Source organism: Eleutherodactylus coqui, unplaced genomic scaffold (genome assembly GCF_035609145.1).
Source record: "Eleutherodactylus coqui strain aEleCoq1 unplaced genomic scaffold, aEleCoq1.hap1 HAP1_SCAFFOLD_528, whole genome shotgun sequence".
NCBI classification, from domain to species: Eukaryota; Metazoa; Chordata; class Amphibia; order Anura; family Eleutherodactylidae; genus Eleutherodactylus; species Eleutherodactylus coqui.
Genome location: NW_027102426.1, coordinates 1 through 12692, shown reverse-complemented (window position 1 = coordinate 12692; position 12692 = coordinate 1). Strand labels below are relative to the sequence as shown.

At 56.9% G+C, this 12692-nt stretch overlaps 61 pseudogenes; all 61 read left to right on the top strand.

Annotated features, from left to right (window-relative positions):
* The first annotated feature begins 51 nt into the window (after positions 1 to 51).
* LOC136602891 (5S ribosomal RNA) lies at positions 52 to 170 on the top strand (annotated as a pseudogene).
* An 80-nt stretch (positions 171 to 250) lies between these two features.
* On the top strand, positions 251 to 369 carry LOC136603019 (5S ribosomal RNA; annotated as a pseudogene).
* An 80-nt stretch (positions 370 to 449) lies between these two features.
* Positions 450 to 568, top strand: LOC136602889 (5S ribosomal RNA; annotated as a pseudogene).
* Positions 569 to 648: 80 nt separating this feature from the next.
* On the top strand, positions 649 to 767 carry LOC136602888 (5S ribosomal RNA; annotated as a pseudogene).
* An 80-nt stretch (positions 768 to 847) lies between these two features.
* Positions 848 to 966, top strand: LOC136602950 (5S ribosomal RNA; annotated as a pseudogene).
* Positions 967 to 1046: 80 nt separating this feature from the next.
* On the top strand, positions 1047 to 1165 carry LOC136602887 (5S ribosomal RNA; annotated as a pseudogene).
* An 80-nt stretch (positions 1166 to 1245) lies between these two features.
* LOC136602886 (5S ribosomal RNA) lies at positions 1246 to 1364 on the top strand (annotated as a pseudogene).
* An 80-nt stretch (positions 1365 to 1444) lies between these two features.
* Positions 1445 to 1563, top strand: LOC136603118 (5S ribosomal RNA; annotated as a pseudogene).
* A 279-nt stretch (positions 1564 to 1842) lies between these two features.
* Positions 1843 to 1961, top strand: LOC136602938 (5S ribosomal RNA; annotated as a pseudogene).
* Positions 1962 to 2041: 80 nt separating this feature from the next.
* Positions 2042 to 2160, top strand: LOC136603018 (5S ribosomal RNA; annotated as a pseudogene).
* An 80-nt stretch (positions 2161 to 2240) lies between these two features.
* Positions 2241 to 2359, top strand: LOC136602926 (5S ribosomal RNA; annotated as a pseudogene).
* Positions 2360 to 2439: 80 nt separating this feature from the next.
* LOC136602884 (5S ribosomal RNA) lies at positions 2440 to 2558 on the top strand (annotated as a pseudogene).
* An 80-nt stretch (positions 2559 to 2638) lies between these two features.
* Positions 2639 to 2757, top strand: LOC136603199 (5S ribosomal RNA; annotated as a pseudogene).
* Positions 2758 to 2837: 80 nt separating this feature from the next.
* Positions 2838 to 2956, top strand: LOC136602914 (5S ribosomal RNA; annotated as a pseudogene).
* Positions 2957 to 3036: 80 nt separating this feature from the next.
* Positions 3037 to 3155, top strand: LOC136603198 (5S ribosomal RNA; annotated as a pseudogene).
* An 80-nt stretch (positions 3156 to 3235) lies between these two features.
* LOC136603197 (5S ribosomal RNA) lies at positions 3236 to 3354 on the top strand (annotated as a pseudogene).
* Positions 3355 to 3434: 80 nt separating this feature from the next.
* Positions 3435 to 3553, top strand: LOC136603031 (5S ribosomal RNA; annotated as a pseudogene).
* An 80-nt stretch (positions 3554 to 3633) lies between these two features.
* On the top strand, positions 3634 to 3752 carry LOC136603196 (5S ribosomal RNA; annotated as a pseudogene).
* Positions 3753 to 3832: 80 nt separating this feature from the next.
* LOC136603195 (5S ribosomal RNA) lies at positions 3833 to 3951 on the top strand (annotated as a pseudogene).
* Positions 3952 to 4031: 80 nt separating this feature from the next.
* Positions 4032 to 4150, top strand: LOC136603192 (5S ribosomal RNA; annotated as a pseudogene).
* An 80-nt stretch (positions 4151 to 4230) lies between these two features.
* LOC136603191 (5S ribosomal RNA) lies at positions 4231 to 4349 on the top strand (annotated as a pseudogene).
* An 80-nt stretch (positions 4350 to 4429) lies between these two features.
* LOC136602902 (5S ribosomal RNA) lies at positions 4430 to 4548 on the top strand (annotated as a pseudogene).
* An 80-nt stretch (positions 4549 to 4628) lies between these two features.
* Positions 4629 to 4747, top strand: LOC136603190 (5S ribosomal RNA; annotated as a pseudogene).
* Positions 4748 to 4827: 80 nt separating this feature from the next.
* Positions 4828 to 4946, top strand: LOC136603025 (5S ribosomal RNA; annotated as a pseudogene).
* Positions 4947 to 5026: 80 nt separating this feature from the next.
* Positions 5027 to 5145, top strand: LOC136603030 (5S ribosomal RNA; annotated as a pseudogene).
* Positions 5146 to 5225: 80 nt separating this feature from the next.
* LOC136602890 (5S ribosomal RNA) lies at positions 5226 to 5344 on the top strand (annotated as a pseudogene).
* An 80-nt stretch (positions 5345 to 5424) lies between these two features.
* LOC136603016 (5S ribosomal RNA) lies at positions 5425 to 5543 on the top strand (annotated as a pseudogene).
* Positions 5544 to 5623: 80 nt separating this feature from the next.
* Positions 5624 to 5742, top strand: LOC136603060 (5S ribosomal RNA; annotated as a pseudogene).
* An 80-nt stretch (positions 5743 to 5822) lies between these two features.
* LOC136603189 (5S ribosomal RNA) lies at positions 5823 to 5941 on the top strand (annotated as a pseudogene).
* An 80-nt stretch (positions 5942 to 6021) lies between these two features.
* Positions 6022 to 6140, top strand: LOC136603188 (5S ribosomal RNA; annotated as a pseudogene).
* Positions 6141 to 6220: 80 nt separating this feature from the next.
* On the top strand, positions 6221 to 6339 carry LOC136603194 (5S ribosomal RNA; annotated as a pseudogene).
* An 80-nt stretch (positions 6340 to 6419) lies between these two features.
* On the top strand, positions 6420 to 6538 carry LOC136603187 (5S ribosomal RNA; annotated as a pseudogene).
* Positions 6539 to 6618: 80 nt separating this feature from the next.
* On the top strand, positions 6619 to 6737 carry LOC136603186 (5S ribosomal RNA; annotated as a pseudogene).
* An 80-nt stretch (positions 6738 to 6817) lies between these two features.
* On the top strand, positions 6818 to 6936 carry LOC136603029 (5S ribosomal RNA; annotated as a pseudogene).
* Positions 6937 to 7016: 80 nt separating this feature from the next.
* On the top strand, positions 7017 to 7135 carry LOC136603185 (5S ribosomal RNA; annotated as a pseudogene).
* An 80-nt stretch (positions 7136 to 7215) lies between these two features.
* LOC136603184 (5S ribosomal RNA) lies at positions 7216 to 7334 on the top strand (annotated as a pseudogene).
* An 80-nt stretch (positions 7335 to 7414) lies between these two features.
* On the top strand, positions 7415 to 7533 carry LOC136603183 (5S ribosomal RNA; annotated as a pseudogene).
* An 80-nt stretch (positions 7534 to 7613) lies between these two features.
* Positions 7614 to 7732, top strand: LOC136603180 (5S ribosomal RNA; annotated as a pseudogene).
* Positions 7733 to 7812: 80 nt separating this feature from the next.
* LOC136603181 (5S ribosomal RNA) lies at positions 7813 to 7931 on the top strand (annotated as a pseudogene).
* Positions 7932 to 8011: 80 nt separating this feature from the next.
* Positions 8012 to 8130, top strand: LOC136603179 (5S ribosomal RNA; annotated as a pseudogene).
* An 80-nt stretch (positions 8131 to 8210) lies between these two features.
* Positions 8211 to 8329, top strand: LOC136603128 (5S ribosomal RNA; annotated as a pseudogene).
* Positions 8330 to 8409: 80 nt separating this feature from the next.
* Positions 8410 to 8528, top strand: LOC136603045 (5S ribosomal RNA; annotated as a pseudogene).
* An 80-nt stretch (positions 8529 to 8608) lies between these two features.
* LOC136603026 (5S ribosomal RNA) lies at positions 8609 to 8727 on the top strand (annotated as a pseudogene).
* Positions 8728 to 8807: 80 nt separating this feature from the next.
* LOC136603027 (5S ribosomal RNA) lies at positions 8808 to 8926 on the top strand (annotated as a pseudogene).
* An 80-nt stretch (positions 8927 to 9006) lies between these two features.
* Positions 9007 to 9125, top strand: LOC136603178 (5S ribosomal RNA; annotated as a pseudogene).
* Positions 9126 to 9205: 80 nt separating this feature from the next.
* On the top strand, positions 9206 to 9324 carry LOC136603177 (5S ribosomal RNA; annotated as a pseudogene).
* An 80-nt stretch (positions 9325 to 9404) lies between these two features.
* Positions 9405 to 9523, top strand: LOC136603156 (5S ribosomal RNA; annotated as a pseudogene).
* Positions 9524 to 9603: 80 nt separating this feature from the next.
* Positions 9604 to 9722, top strand: LOC136603176 (5S ribosomal RNA; annotated as a pseudogene).
* Positions 9723 to 9802: 80 nt separating this feature from the next.
* LOC136603056 (5S ribosomal RNA) lies at positions 9803 to 9921 on the top strand (annotated as a pseudogene).
* Positions 9922 to 10001: 80 nt separating this feature from the next.
* Positions 10002 to 10120, top strand: LOC136603165 (5S ribosomal RNA; annotated as a pseudogene).
* An 80-nt stretch (positions 10121 to 10200) lies between these two features.
* Positions 10201 to 10319, top strand: LOC136603130 (5S ribosomal RNA; annotated as a pseudogene).
* Positions 10320 to 10399: 80 nt separating this feature from the next.
* Positions 10400 to 10518, top strand: LOC136603091 (5S ribosomal RNA; annotated as a pseudogene).
* An 80-nt stretch (positions 10519 to 10598) lies between these two features.
* Positions 10599 to 10717, top strand: LOC136603175 (5S ribosomal RNA; annotated as a pseudogene).
* An 80-nt stretch (positions 10718 to 10797) lies between these two features.
* Positions 10798 to 10916, top strand: LOC136603170 (5S ribosomal RNA; annotated as a pseudogene).
* An 80-nt stretch (positions 10917 to 10996) lies between these two features.
* Positions 10997 to 11115, top strand: LOC136603052 (5S ribosomal RNA; annotated as a pseudogene).
* Positions 11116 to 11195: 80 nt separating this feature from the next.
* LOC136603158 (5S ribosomal RNA) lies at positions 11196 to 11314 on the top strand (annotated as a pseudogene).
* Positions 11315 to 11394: 80 nt separating this feature from the next.
* Positions 11395 to 11513, top strand: LOC136603146 (5S ribosomal RNA; annotated as a pseudogene).
* A 79-nt stretch (positions 11514 to 11592) lies between these two features.
* On the top strand, positions 11593 to 11711 carry LOC136603173 (5S ribosomal RNA; annotated as a pseudogene).
* An 80-nt stretch (positions 11712 to 11791) lies between these two features.
* Positions 11792 to 11910, top strand: LOC136603134 (5S ribosomal RNA; annotated as a pseudogene).
* An 80-nt stretch (positions 11911 to 11990) lies between these two features.
* LOC136603121 (5S ribosomal RNA) lies at positions 11991 to 12109 on the top strand (annotated as a pseudogene).
* A 278-nt stretch (positions 12110 to 12387) lies between these two features.
* On the top strand, positions 12388 to 12506 carry LOC136603005 (5S ribosomal RNA; annotated as a pseudogene).
* The last annotated feature ends 186 nt before the right edge of the window (positions 12507 to 12692 follow it).

Sequence of the window (12692 nt, the reverse complement as noted above, 5' to 3'; positions counted from 1 at the left end):
TTCGGAGGTGCGTTCGCACTGCAGAAAGCCCATAGGAAAGGAGGAGGAGCTGTCAACGGGCATTCTAAGCTGAATGTGCCTGCTCTCGTCAGATCGCGGCCGCCAGCCAGCTTGAGGCCTGGCAAGTACCAGTATGGGTGACCGGCTGGGAATCCCAGGTCCCGTTGACTTTTAAGGCCGTGAGTAGGTTTCTTTCCGTTTCGGAGGTGCGTCCGCACTGCAGAAAGCCCATAGGAAAGGAGGAGGAGCTGTCAACGGGCATTCTAAGCTGAATGTGCCTGCTCTCGTCAGATCGCGGCCGCCAGCCAGCTTGAGGCCTGGCAAGTACCATTATGGGTGACCGGCTGGGAATCCCAGGTCCCGTTGACTTTTAAGGCCGTGAGTAGGTTTCTTTCCTTTTCGGAGGTGCGTTCGCACTGCAGAAAGCCCATAGGAAAGGAGGAGGAGCTGTCAACGGGCATTCTAAGCTGAATGTGCCTGCTCTCGTCAGATCGCGGCCGCCAGCCAGCTTGAGGCCTGGCAAGTACCAGTATGGGTGACCGGCTGGGAATCCCAGGTCCCGTTGACTTTTAAGGCCGTGAGTAGGTCTCTTTCCATTTCGGAGGTGCGTTCGCACTGCAGAAAGCCCATAGGAAAGGAGGAGGAGCTGTCAACGGGCATTCTAAGCTGAATGTGCCTGCTCTCGTCAGATCGCGGCCGCCAGCCAGCTTGAGGCCTGGCAAGTACCAGTATGGGTGACCGGCTGGGAATCCCAGGTCCCGTTGACTTTTAAGGCCGTGAGTAGGTTTCTTTCCTTTTCGGAGGTGCGTTCGCACTGCAGAAAGCCCATAGGAAAGGAGGAGGAGCTGTCAACGGGCATTCTAAGCTGAATGTGCCTGCTCTCGTCAGATCGCAGCCGCCAGCCAGCTTGAGGCCTGGCAAGTACCAGTATGGGTGACCGGCTGGGAATCCCAGGTCCCGTTGACTTTTAAGGCCGTGAGTAGGTTTCTTTCCTTTTCGGAGGTGCGTTCGCACTGCAGAAAGCCCATAGGAAAGGAGGAGGAGCTGTCAACGGGCATTCTAAGCTGAATGTGCCTGCTCTCGTCAGATCGCGGCCGCCAGCCAGCTTGAGGCCTGGCAAGTACCAGTATGGGTGACCGGCTGGGAATCCCAGGTCCCGTTGACTTTTAAGGCCGTGAGTAGGTTTCTTTCCGTTTCGGAGGTGCGTTCGCACTGCAGAAAGCCCATAGGAAAGGAGGAGGAGCTGTCAACGGGCATTCTAAGCTGAATGTGCCTGCTCTCGTCAGATCGCGGCCGCCAGCCAGCTTGAGGCCTGGCAAGTACCAGTATGGGTGACCGGCTGGGAATCCCAGGTCCCGTTGACTTTTAAGGCCGTGAGTAGGTTTCTTTCCGTTTCGGAGGTGCGTTCGCACTGCAGAAAGCCCATAGGAAAGGAGGAGGAGCTGTCAACGGGCATTCTAAGCTGAATGTGCCTGCTCTTGTCAGATCGCGGCCGCCAGCCAGCTTGAGGCCTGGCAAGTACCAGTATGGGTGACCGGCTGGGAATCCCAGGTCCCGTTGACTTTTAAGGCCGTGAGTAGGTTTCTTTCCTTTTCGGAGGTGCGTTCGCACTGCAGAAAGCCCATAGGAAAGGAGGAGGAGCTGTCAACAGGCATTCTATGCTGAATGTGCCTGCTCTCGTCAGATCGCGGCCGCCAGCCAGCTTGAGGCCTGGCAAGTACCAGTATGGGTGACCGGCTGGGAATCCCAGGTCCCGTTGACTTTTAAGGCCGTGAGTAGGTTTCTTTCCTTTTCGGAGGTGCGTTCGCACTGCAGAAAGCCCATAGGAAAGGAGGAGGAGCTGTCAACGGGCATTCTAAGCTGAATGTGCCTGCTCTCGTCAGATCGCAGCCGCCAGCCAGCTTGAGGCCTGGCAAGTACCAGTATGGGTGACCGGCTGGGAATCCCAGGTCCCGTTGACTTTTAAGGCCGTGAGTAGGTTTCTTTCCGTTTCGGAGGTGCGTTCGCACTGCAGAAAGCCCATAGGAAAGGAGGAGGAGCTGTCAACGGGCATTCTAAGCTGAATGTGCCTGCTCTCGTCAGATCGCGGCCGCCAGCCAGCTTGAGGCCTGGCAAGTACCATTATGGGTGACCGGCTGGGAATCCCAGGTCCCGTTGACTTTTAAGGCCGTGAGTAGGTTTCTTTCCTTTTCGGAGGTGCGTTCGCACTGCAGAAAGCCCATAGGAAAGGAGGAGGAGCTGTCAACGGGCATTCTAAGCTGAATGTGCCTGCTCTCGTCAGATCGCAGCCGCCAGCCAGCTTGAGGCCTGGCAAGTACCAGTATGGGTGACCGGCTGGGAATCCCAGGTCCCGTTGACTTTTAAGGCCGTGAGTAGGTTTCTTTCCTTTTCGGAGGTGCGTTCGCACTGCAGAAAGCCCATAGGAAAGGAGGAGGAGCTGTCAACGGGCATTCTAAGCTGAATGTGCCTGCTCTCGTCAGATCGCGGCCGCCAGCCAGCTTGAGGCCTGGCAAGTACCAGTATGGGTGACCGGCTGGGAATCCCAGGTCCCGTTGACTTTAAAGGCCGTGAGTAGGTCTCTTTCCGTTTCGGAGGTGCGTTCGCACTGCAGAAAGCCCATAGGAAAGGAGGAGGAGCTGTCAACGGGCATTCTAAGCTGAATGTGCCTGCTCTCGTCAGATCGCGGCCGCCAGCCAGCTTGAGGCCTGGCAAGTACCAGTATGGGTGACCGGCTGGGAATCCCAGGTCCCGTTGACTTTTAAGGCCGTGAGTAGGTTTCTTTCCTTTTCGGAGGTGCGTTCGCACTGCAGAAAGCCCATAGGAAAGGAGGAGGAGCTGTCAACGGGCATTCTAAGCTGAATGTGCCTGCTCTCGTCAGATCGCAGCCGCCAGCCAGCTTGAGGCCTGGCAAGTACCAGTATGGGTGACCGGCTGGGAATCCCAGGTCCCGTTGACTTTTAAGGCCGTGAGTAGGTTTCTTTCCTTTTCGGAGGTGCGTTCGCACTGCAGAAAGCCCATAGGAAAGGAGGAGGAGCTGTCAACGGGCATTCTAAGCTGAATGTGCCTGCTCTCGTCAGATCGCGGCCGCCAGCCAGCTTGAGGCCTGGCAAGTACCAGTATGGGTGACCGGCTGGGAATCCCAGGTCCCGTTGACTTTTCAGGCCGTGAGTAGGTTTCTTTCCTTTTCGGAGGTGCGTTCGCACTGCAGAAAGCCCATAGGAAAGGAGGAGGAGCTGTCAACGGGCATTCTAAGCTGAATGTGCCTGCTCTCGTCAGATCGCGGCCGCCAGCCAGCTTGAGGCCTGGCAAGTACCAGTATGGGTGACCGGCTGGGAATCCCAGGTCCCGTTGACTTTTAAGGCCGTGAGTAGGTTTCTTTCCTTTTCGGAGGTGCGTTCGCACTGCAGAAAGCCCATAGGAAAGGAGGAGGAGCTGTCAACGGGCATTCTAAGCTGAATGTGCCTGCTCTCGTCAGATCGCGGCCGCCAGCCAGCTTGAGGCCTGGCAAGTACCAGTATGGGTGACCGGCTGGGAGTCCCAGGTCCCGTTGACTTTTAAGGCCGTGAGTAGGTTTCTTTCCGTTTCGGAGGTGCGTTCGCACTGCAGAAAGCCCATAGGAAAGGAGGAGGAGCTGTCAACGGGCATTCTAAGCTGAATGTGCCTGCTCTCGTCAGATCGCGGCCGCCAGCCAGCTTGAGGCCTGGCAAGTACCAGTATGGGTGACCGGCTGGGAATCCCAGGTCCCGTTGACTTTTAAGGCCGTGAGTAGGTTTCTTTCCTTTTCGGAGGTGCGTTCGCACTGCAGAAAGCCCATAGGAAAGGAGGAGGAGCTGTCAACGGGCATTCTAAGCTGAATGTGCCTGCTCTCGTCAGATCGCGGCCGCCAGCCAGCTTGAGGCCTGGCAAGTACCAGTATGGGTGACCGGCTGGGAATCCCAGGTCCCGTTGACTTTTAAGGCCGTGAGTAGGTTTCTTTCCTTTTCGGAGGTGCGTTCGCACTGCAGAAAGCCCATAGGAAAGGAGGAGGAGCTGTCAACGGGCATTCTAAGCTGAATGTGCCTGCTCTCGTCAGATCGCGGCCGCCAGCCAGCTTGAGGCCTGGCAAGTACCAGTATGGGTGACCGGCTGGGAATCCCAGGTCCCGTTGACTTTTAAGGCCGTGAGTAGGTTTCTTTCCGTTTCGGAGGTGCGTTCGCACTGCAGAAAGCCCATAGGAAAGGAGGAGGAGCTGTCAACGGGCATTCTAAGCTGAATGTGCCTGCTCTCGTCAGATCGCGGCCGCCAGCCAGCTTGAGGCCTGGCAAGTACCAGTATGGGTGACCGGCTGGGAATCCCAGGTCCCGTTGACTTTTAAGGCCGTGAGTAGGTTTCTTTCCTTTTCGGAGGTGCGTTCGCACTGCAGAAAGCCCATAGGAAAGGAGGAGGAGCTGTCAACGGGCATTCTAAGCTGAATGTGCCTGCTCTCGTCAGATCGCAGCCGCCAGCCAGCTTGAGGCCTGGCAAGTACCAGTATGGGTGACCGGCTGGGAATCCCAGGTCCCGTTGACTTTTAAGGCCGTGAGTAGGTTTCTTTCCTTTTCGGAGGTGCGTTCGCACTGCAGAAAGCCCATAGGAAAGGAGGAGGAGCTGTCAACGGGCATTCTAAGCTGAATGTGCCTGCTCTCGTCAGATCGCGGCCGCCAGCCAGCTTGAGGCCTGGCAAGTACCAGTATGGGTGACCGGCTGGGAATCCCAGGTCCCGTTGACTTTAAAGGCCGTGAGTAGGTCTCTTTCCGTTTCGGAGGTGCGTTCGCACTGCAGAAAGCCCATAGGAAAGGAGGAGGAGCTGTCAACGGGCATTCTAAGCTGAATGTGCCTGCTCTCGTCAGATCGCGGCCGCCAGCCAGCTTGAGGCCTGGCAAGTACCAGTATGGGTGACCGGCTGGGAATGCCAGGTCCCGTTGACTTTTAAGGCCGTGAGTAGGTTTCTTTCCTTTTCGGAGGTGCGTTCGCACTGCAGAAAGCCCATAGGAAAGGAGGAGGAGCTGTCAACGGGCATTCTAAGCTGAATGTGCCTGCTCTCGTCAGATCGCGGCCGCCAGCCAGCTTGAGGCCTGGCAAGTACCAGTATGGGTGACCGGCTGGGAGTCCCAGGTCCCGTTGACTTTTAAGGCCGTGAGTAGGTTTCTTTCCGTTTCGGAGGTGCGTTCGCACTGCAGAAAGCCCATAGGAAAGGAGGAGGAGCTGTCAACGGGCATTCTAAGCTGAATGTGCCTGCTCTCGTCAGATCGCAGCCGCCAGCCAGCTTGAGGCCTGGCAAGTACCAGTATGGGTGACCGGCTGGGAATCCCAGGTCCCGTTGACTTTTAAGGCCGTGAGTAGGTTTCTTTCCGTTTCGGAGGTGCGTTCGCACTGCAGAAAGCCCATAGGAAAGGAGGAGGAGCTGTCAACGGGCATTCTAAGCTGAATGTGCCTGCTCTCGTCAGATCGCGGCCGCCAGCCAGCTTGAGGCCTGGCAAGTACCATTATGGGTGACCGGCTGGGAATCCCAGGTCCCGTTGACTTTTAAGGCCGTGAGTAGGTTTCTTTCCTTTTCGGAGGTGCGTTCGCACTGCAGAAAGCCCATAGGAAAGGAGGAGGAGCTGTCAACGGGCATTCTAAGCTGAATGTGCCTGCTCTCGTCAGATCGCAGCCGCCAGCCAGCTTGGGGCCTGGCAAGTACCAGTATGGGTGACCGGCTGGGAATCCCAGGTCCCGTTGACTTTTAAGGCCGTGAGTAGGTTTCTTTCCTTTTCGGAGGTGCGTTCGCACTGCAGAAAGCCCATAGGAAAGGAGGAGGAGCTGTCAACGGGCATTCTAAGCTGAATGTGCCTGCTCTCGTCAGATCGCGGCCGCCAGCCAGCTTGAGGCCTGGCAAGTACCAGTATGGGTGACCGGCTGGGAATCCCAGGTCCCGTTGACTTTAAAGGCCGTGAGTAGGTCTCTTTCCGTTTCGGAGGTGCGTTCGCACTGCAGAAAGCCCATAGGAAAGGAGGAGGAGCTGTCAACGGGCATTCTAAGCTGAATGTGCCTGCTCTCGTCAGATCGCGGCCGCCAGCCAGCTTGAGGCCTGGCAAGTACCAGTATGGGTGACCGGCTGGGAATCCCAGGTCCCGTTGACTTTTAAGGCCGTGAGTAGGTTTCTTTCCTTTTCGGAGGTGCGTTCGCACTGCAGAAAGCCCATAGGAAAGGAGGAGGAGCTGTCAACGGGCATTCTAAGCTGAATGTGCCTGCTCTCGTCAGATCGCAGCCGCCAGCCAGCTTGAGGCCTGGCAAGTACCAGTATGGGTGACCGGCTGGGAATCCCAGGTCCCGTTGACTTTTAAGGCCGTGAGTAGGTTTCTTTCCTTTTCGGAGGTGCGTTCGCACTGCAGAAAGCCCATAGGAAAGGAGGAGGAGCTGTCAACGGGCATTCTAAGCTGAATGTGCCTGCTCTCGTCAGATCGCGGCCGCCAGCCAGCTTGAGGCCTGGCAAGTACCAGTATGGGTGACCGGCTGGGAATCCCAGGTCCCGTTGACTTTTCAGGCCGTGAGTAGGTTTCTTTCCTTTTCGGAGGTGCGTTCGCACTGCAGAAAGCCCATAGGAAAGGAGGAGGAGCTGTCAACGGGCATTCTAAGCTGAATGTGCCTGCTCTCGTCAGATCGCGGCCGCCAGCCAGCTTGAGGCCTGGCAAGTACCAGTATGGGTGACCGGCTGGGAATCCCAGGTCCCGTTGACTTTTAAGGCCGTGAGTAGGTTTCTTTCCTTTTCGGAGGTGCGTTCGCACTGCAGAAAGCCCATAGGAAAGGAGGAGGAGCTGTCAACGGGCATTCTAAGCTGAATGTGCCTGCTCTCGTCAGATCGCGGCCGCCAGCCAGCTTGAGGCCTGGCAAGTACCAGTATGGGTGACCGGCTGGGAGTCCCAGGTCCCGTTGACTTTTAAGGCCGTGAGTAGGTTTCTTTCCGTTTCGGAGGTGCGTTCGCACTGCAGAAAGCCCATAGGAAAGGAGGAGGAGCTGTCAACGGGCATTCTAAGCTGAATGTGCCTGCTCTCGTCAGATCGCGGCCGCCAGCCAGCTTGAGGCCTGGCAAGTACCAGTATGGGTGACCGGCTGGGAATCCCAGGTCCCGTTGACTTTTAAGGCCGTGAGTAGGTTTCTTTCCTTTTCGGAGGTGCGTTCGCACTGCAGAAAGCCCATAGGAAAGGAGGAGGAGCTGTCAACGGGCATTCTAAGCTGAATGTGCCTGCTCTCGTCAGATCGCGGCCGCCAGCCAGCTTGAGGCCTGGCAAGTACCAGTATGGGTGACCGGCTGGGAATCCCAGGTCCCGTTGACTTTTAAGGCCGTGAGTAGGTTTCTTTCCTTTTCGGAGGTGCGTTCGCACTGCAGAAAGCCCATAGGAAAGGAGGAGGAGCTGTCAACGGGCATTCTAAGCTGAATGTGCCTGCTCTCGTCAGATCGCGGCCGCCAGCCAGCTTGAGGCCTGGCAAGTACCAGTATGGGTGACCGGCTGGGAATCCCAGGTCCCGTTGACTTTTAAGGCCGTGAGTAGGTTTCTTTCCGTTTCGGAGGTGCGTTCGCACTGCAGAAAGCCCATAGGAAAGGAGGAGGAGCTGTCAACGGGCATTCTAAGCTGAATGTGCCTGCTCTCGTCAGATCGCGGCCGCCAGCCAGCTTGAGGCCTGGCAAGTACCAGTATGGGTGACCGGCTGGGAATCCCAGGTCCCGTTGACTTTTAAGGCCGTGAGTAGGTTTCTTTCCTTTTCGGAGGTGCGTTCGCACTGCAGAAAGCCCATAGGAAAGGAGGAGGAGCTGTCAACGGGCATTCTAAGCTGAATGTGCCTGCTCTCGTCAGATCGCAGCCGCCAGCCAGCTTGAGGCCTGGCAAGTACCAGTATGGGTGACCGGCTGGGAATCCCAGGTCCCGTTGACTTTAAAGGCCGTGAGTAGGTCTCTTTCCGTTTCGGAGGTGCGTTCGCACTGCAGAAAGCCCATAGGAAAGGAGGAGGAGCTGTCAACGGGCATTCTAAGCTGAATGTGCCTGCTCTCGTCAGATCGCGGCCGCCAGCCAGCTTGAGGCCTGGCAAGTACCAGTATGGGTGACCGGCTGGGAATCCCAGGTCCCGTTGACTTTTAAGGCCGTGAGTAGGTTTCTTTCCTTTTCGGAGGTGCGTTCGCACTGCAGAAAGCCCATAGGAAAGGAGGAGGAGCTGTCAACGGGCATTCTAAGCTGAATGTGCCTGCTCTCGTCAGATCGCAGCCGCCAGCCAGCTTGAGGCCTGGCAAGTACCAGTATGGGTGACCGGCTGGGAATCCCAGGTCCCGTTGACTTTTAAGGCCGTGAGTAGGTTTCTTTCCTTTTCGGAGGTGCGTTCGCACTGCAGAAAGCCCATAGGAAAGGAGGAGGAGCTGTCAACGGGCATTCTAAGCTGAATGTGCCTGCTCTCGTCAGATCGCCGCCGCCAGCCAGCTTGAGGCCTGGCAAGTACCAGTATGGGTGACCGGCTGGGAATCCCAGGTCCCGTTGACTTTTCAGGCCGTGAGTAGGTTTCTTTCCTTTTCGGAGGTGCGTTCGCACTGCAGAAAGCCCATAGGAAAGGAGGAGGAGCTGTCAACGGGCATTCTAAGCTGCATGTGCCTGCTCTCGTCAGATCGCGGCCGCCAGCCAGCTTGAGGCCTGGCAAGTACCAGTATGGGTGACCGGCTGGGAATCCCAGGTCCCGTTGACTTTTAAGGCCGTGAGTAGGTTTCTTTCCTTTTCGGAGGTGCGTTCGCACTGCAGAAAGCCCATAGGAAAGGAGGAGGAGCTGTCAACGGGCATTCTAAGCTGAATGTGCCTGCTCTCGTCAGATCGCGGCCGCCAGCCAGCTTGAGGCCTGGCAAGTACCAGTATGGGTGACCGGCTGGGAGTCCCAGGTCCCGTTGACTTTTAAGGCCGTGAGTAGGTTTCTTTCTGTTTCGGAGGTGCGTTCGCACTGCAGAAAGCCCATAGGAAAGGAGGAGGAGCTGTCAACGGGCATTCTAAGCTGAATGTGCCTGCTCTCGTCAGATCGCGGCCGCCAGCCAGCTTGAGGCCTGGCAAGTACCAGTATGGGTGACCGGCTGGGAATCCCAGGTCCCGTTGACTTTTAAGGCCGTGAGTAGGTTTCTTTCCTTTTCGGAGGTGCGTTCGCACTGCAGAAAGCCCATAGGAAAGGAGGAGGAGCTGTCAACGGGCATTCTAAGCTGAATGTGCCTGCTCTCGTCAGATCGCGGCCGCCAGCCAGCTTGAGGCCTGGCAAGTACCAGTATGGGTGACCGGCTGGGAATCCCAGGTCCCGTTGACTTTTAAGGCCGTGAGTAGGTTTCTTTCCTTTTCGGAGGTGCGTTCGCACTGCAGAAAGCCCATAGGAAAGGAGGAGGAGCTGTCAACTGGCATTCTAAGCTGAATGTGCCTGCTCTCGTCAGATCGCGGCCGCCAGCCAGCTTGAGGCCTGGCAAGTACCAGTATGGGTGACCGGCTGGGAATCCCAGGTCCCGTTGACTTTTAAGGCCGTGAGTAGGTTTCTTTCCGTTTCGGAGGTGCGTTCGCACTGCAGAAAGCCCATAGGAAAGGAGGAGGAGCTGTCAACGGGCATTCTAAGCTGAATGTGCCTGCTCTCGTCAGATCGCGGCCGCCAGCCAGCTTGAGGCCTGGCAAGTACCAGTATGGGTGACCGGCTGGGAATCCCAGGTCCCGTTGACTTTTAAGGCCGTGAGTAGGTTTCTTTCCTTTTCGGAGGTGCGTTCGCACTGCAGAAAGCCCATAGGAAAGGAGGAGGAGCTGTCAACGGGCATTCTAAGCTGAATGTGCCTGCTCTCGTCAGATCGCGGCCGCCAGCCAGCTTGAGGCCTGGCAAGTACCAGTATGGATGACCGGCTGGGAATCCCAGGTCCCGTTGACTTTTAAGGCCGTGAGTAGGTTTCTTTCCTTTTCGGAGGTGCGTTCGCACTGCAGAAAGCCCATAGGAAAGGAGGAGGAGCTGTCAACGGGCATTCTAAGCTGAATATGCCTGCTCTCGTCAGATCGCGGCCGCCAGCCAGCTTGAGGTCTGGCAAGTACCAGTATGGGTGACCGGCTGGGAATCCCAGGTCCCGTCGACTTTTAAGGCCGTGAGTAGGTTTCTTTCCTTTTCGGAGGTGCGTTCGCACTGCAGAAAGCCCATAGGAAAGGAGGAGGAGCTGTCAACAGGCATTCTAAGCTGAATGTGCCTGCTCTCGTCAGATCGCGGCCGCCAGCCAGCTTGAGGCCTGGCAAGTACCAGTATGGGTGACCGGCTGGGAATCCCAGGTCCCGTTGACTTTTAAGGCCGTGAGTAGGTTTCTTTCCTTTTCGGAGGTGCGTTCGCACTGCAGAAAGCCCATAGGAAAGGAGGAGGAGCTGTCAACGGGCATTCTAAGCTGAATGTGCCTGCTCTCGTCAGATCGTGGCCGCCAGCCAGCTTGAGGCCTGGCAAGTACCAGTATGGGTGACCGGCTGGGAATCCCAGGTCCCGTTGACTTTTAAGGCCGTGAGTAGGTTTCTTTCCGTTTCGGAGGTGCGTTCGCACTGCAGAAAGCCCATAGGAAAGGAGGAGGAGCTGTCAACGGGCATTCTAAGCTGAATGTGCCTGCTCTCGTCAGATCGCGGCCGCCAGCCAGCTTGAGGCCTGGCAAGTACCAGTATGGGTGACCGGCTGGGAATCCCAGGTCCCGTTGACTTTTAAGGCCGTGAGTAGGTTTCTTTCCGTTACGGAGGTGCGTTCGCACTGCAGAAAGCCCATAGGAAAGGAGGAGGAGCTGTCAACGGGCATTCTAAGCTGAATGTGCCTGCTCTCGTCAGATCGCGGCCGCCAGCCAGCTTGAGGCCTGGCAAGTACCAGTATGGGTGACCGGCTGGGAATCCCAGGTCCCGTTGACTTTTAAGGCCGTGAGTAGGTTTCTTTCCTTTTCGGAGGTGCGTTCGCACTGCAGAAAGCCCATAGGAAAGGAGGAGGAGCTGTCAACGGGCATTCTAAGCTGAATGTGCCTGCTCTCGTCAGATCGCGGCCGCCAGCCAGCTTGAGGCCTGGCAAGTACCAGTATGGGTGACCGGCTGGGAATCCCAGGTCCCGTTGCCTTTTAAGGCCGTGAGTAGGTTTCTTTCCTTTTCGGAGGTGCGTTCGCACTGCAGAAAGCCCATAGGAAAGGAGGAGGAGCTGTCAACGGGCATTCTAAGCTGAATGTGCCTGCTCTCGTCAGATCGCGGCCGCCAGCCAGCTTGAGGCCTGGCAAGTACCAGTATGGGTGACCGGCTGGGAATCCCAGGTCCCGTTGACTTTTAAGGCCGTGAGTAGGTTTCTTTTCTTTTCGGAGGTGCGTTCGCACTGCAGAAAGCCCATAGGAAAGGAGGAGGAGCTGTCAACGGGCATTCTAAGCTGAATGTGCCTGCTCTCGTCAGATCGCGGCCGCCAGCCAGCTTGAGGCCTGGCAAGTACCAGTATGGGTGACCGGCTGGGAATCCCAGGTCCCGTTGACTTTAAGGCCGTGAGTAGGTTTCTTTCCTTTTCGGAGGTGCGTTCGCACTGCAGAAAGCCCATAGGAAAGGAGGAGGAGCTGTCAACGGGCATTCTAAGCTGAATGTGCCTGCTCTCGTCAGATCGCGGCCGCCAGCCAGCTTGAGGCCTGGCAAGTACAAGTATGGGAGACCGGCTGGGAATCCCAGGTCCCGTCGACTTTTAAGGCCGTGAGTAGGTTTCTTTCCTTTTCGGAGGTGCGTTCGCACTGCAGAAAGCCCATAGGAAAGGAGGAGGAGCTGTCAACGGGCATTCTAAGCTGAATGTGCCTGCTCTCGTCAGATCGCGGCCGCCAGCCAGCTTGAGGCCTGGCAAGTACCAGTATGGGTGACCGGCTGGGAATCCCAGGTCCCGTTGACTTTTAAGGCCGTGAGTAGGTTTCTTTTCTTTTCGGAGGTGCGTTCGCACTGCAGAAAGCCCATAGGAAAGGAGGAGGAGCTGTCAACGGGCATTCTAAGCTGAATGTGCCTGCTCTCGTCAGATCGCGGCCGCCAGCCAGCTTGAGGCCTGGCAAGTACCAGTATGGGTGACCGGCTGGGAATCCCAGGTCCCGTTGACTTTAAGGCCGTGAGTAGGTTTCTTTCCTTTTCGGAGGTGCGTTCGCACTGCAGAAAGCCCATAGGAAAGGAGGAGGAGCTGTCAACGGGCATTCTAAGCTGAATGTGCCTGCTCTCGTCAGATCGCGGCCGCCAGCCAGCTTGAGGCCTGGCAAGTACAAGTATGGGAGACCGGCTGGGAATCCCAGGTCCCATTGACTTTTAAGGCCGTGAGTAGGTTTCTTTCCTTTTCGGAGGTGCGTTCGCACTGCAGAAAGCCCATAGGAAAGGAGGAGGAGCTGTCAACGGGCATTCTAAGCTGAATGTGCCTGCTCTCGTCAGATCGCAGCCGCCAGCCAGCTTGAGGCCTGGCAAGTACCAGTATGGGTGACCGGCTGGGAATCCCAGGTCCCGTTGACTTTTAAGGCCGTGAGTAGGTTTCTTTCCTTTTCGGAGGTGCGTTCGCACTGCAGAAAGCCCATAGGAAAGGAGGAGGAGCTGTCAACGCGCATTCTAAGCTGAATGTGCCTGCTCTCGTCAGATCGCGGCCGCCAGCCAGCTTGAGGCCTGGCAAGTACCAGTATGGGTGACCGGCTGGGAATCCCA